The following is a 2700-nucleotide window of genomic DNA, read 5'->3' on the forward strand; positions in this document are numbered from 1 at the left end:
CCTATAAGTATCACATGCAAATACATGTATTTATAACTTAAGATTTAAAACTTAATGCATGAACATATCTGTACTTCCTGGAGATACGTTTTTAGCTGAGGAAAAAATACTTTTACTATGTAGGGTCTTGCTTTACCGCTACAGTAGAGTCTATAGGCATATTAATAGCTTTTTCACATGTCGAATATCGTCTCTGCGTAAAGAAAAATCTGGCTCATTTTTTAATTTACCTATGCCCATGAAACTTTGCATGGAACTTCCGCATGCCAGCGTACCCAGTTCGCTAATAATAATATTTACAGTTTTTCTCTCTGGTCCCTGTATTAAAACAGCTCTTTTGATGCATTCACAGGATCACTAAAATAAATGACTTACAGTAATATAGCCTTCAAATCGCTCATTTTGAGACTGTAGCACCACCTTTCCCCCACATTTCAGTTTCAGCTTTTGAGGTTTCACCCCACAGCCGTCTCCCCGTGAGCCTCGAAAATTACTCACCCCGTATTTTGAATCGTGTTTCTTTGGCGTACGAGTTAAAGTTTGGTGTTGAGGAAAATATTCCAACTTGTTAAATGTTGGTTTTCTTTTTAGATGCTGTAAATCTTCTATTAGTGCTATATTTTTTTTTACCCAATTCAAGACGAAACATCTCCAGAATTGTTGTCGGAACGTTGGTTCGAGGCAGTGGCGGAGCGTCTCTATATAAACAAATAATCACTGCTTCCCTTCCTAATTTCGGAACATCGTCGCAGTCACAAAAAAAAAAAGAAAAGAAAATGGCATTGTATTGGACACACACGCAAGAAGCCAGCCCTTAACATGACAAGACTTACCCTAAGAGGAAAAAGAGAGGAAGGTCGAGATTAACTTGGGAGCAAGATCTAGAGGTAGATCTTATAGTATAGGCTTTTTGGGACACAGCTGGCTGGAGGCGGAGAAGATTGCCCAGATCAGAAACTGGTGGAGAGCCTTTCTTGGCGACCTATACCCAATGCCAGGGTGAAAGAGACAACTGATTGATGCAAACGAATATTATTTATATAACCATCTTTCGTTGGAAGAAGTGATATTGATGCGGTTATGTCCCAAATCTGAACTACACTTTTTTCCCTGAAAAGAATAAATCGGCAGTGTCCATCGGCAATGCACAAGTATGCCAAATTGTTTGAGTCATATGTGGAGAAGAAATCACTTTGAATAAGAATGAGAAAATTGAGAACACAATAACTGAAAGATCAGTTCAGCCAAATCAAGGAATTAAAATAGAAATTACAAATTAATTCTTAGTAGGAAAATGCATTGACATGAGAGCATTGCACAGTAGTCTCCGCTTAAAATCCCATCGCTTACGATTCCGGTTCGCTTAAGATCCCACTTTCAAGAAAACATAATTTTTTACTCCTCAAAAGTCACCAAGATCCCGCTCTGAAGGTCTGCATTCGGCTAAGATCCCGCATTTCAGATAATAATTTACGACAGAACGAAAACACGGGCAAGCACAGCAGATTAACCAAAAGTGAAAACTCGCGATTATTGAACTGCCTGTTGCGTCAAAGATCAGCAACCGGTGAATAACATAATATTGTGATCACATGTCCGTTGTCAATCTCGACGCTACAATAATGTTTGCCCCAGACGGGATCACACCGAGGTGTGAACTCGCAAACGCGTTTGTTTTCCTCTTGACCTAACATCGCACTCACATTCACATCTGAGCTCTCCACCTAAATTTACATCACATGCTGTGTGGACTGTGTGTATAGGTCTAGGGCTCGGGGGCTGAAAGTTGATATGTTTGTTAGGTTCATCAAGGTGAGACAAGGAACCAGATAGAGATGTGACACAAGAATAGATTTCCCATATTAGGAACATAATTATTATAATAAACAAATCTGTGGAGGCTCTCGTGGCCTAGAGCTTATGGTGCTCGCCTCTCACACAATAGGTCGCGGGTTCGAATCCGGATAGCGACGGACAATTTTCTTCTCTAAAATTTTCTCTTTTCACATCCTTTACTGCTTTCTAACAGTGCTCTGATGTCTGCTTTTGTCTACCCCCCCCCTCCACACACACACATACCTCCTTTGCCATTTCCTTTGCTCTCTCCTCTGGTCTCCGGACTCTTTCTGCTGCGCTGCTACTGCTTCTCCTTGGCTCCTTCTTTCTGCTGTCTTTCAGTCCCACCCCTGATCTTATGGTAGGAAAGATCAACACCTAGCTTTCTAATGTGTCCTGTCCGCTCATATATGACCTTAATATTATGCAGTTGCGAGTTAATAAAACATTTACAAAAAACAACAACAACACCAATAACTACTGAATAAAAAGAAATAAACAAACTGCTTAATCTACTCGAGGCGGCATCACTGAGTCGTGAATGAAAACAATCAATCCTGAATTGATATTGAATGTTCAACAGCCAAAAGAATCGGGAAAGCGTATCTCATAAAACATTAATTATTATTTATTCCTACTAACACTAAAGTAAACTGTAGATGTGAATATATATACAAACAAAAAGCAAAAAAGAAGCAGCAGAGGTGACAACATTACAAGAAGATATCTAATACAAGACAAAATTGTCAATTAGATTTTAAAACGTGGCTGTTTTTGTTTAGTTTAGCCTCTCGCGGCGAGGAGCCCGTGTTTTGATCGAGGTCACGATCTGATAATATTATATAGATCTAGGTCAGTAAAAAG

Source organism: Aplysia californica, unplaced genomic scaffold, assembly GCF_000002075.1.
Source record: "Aplysia californica isolate F4 #8 unplaced genomic scaffold, AplCal3.0 scaffold01046, whole genome shotgun sequence".
Taxonomy (NCBI): Eukaryota; Metazoa; Mollusca; class Gastropoda; order Aplysiida; family Aplysiidae; genus Aplysia; species Aplysia californica.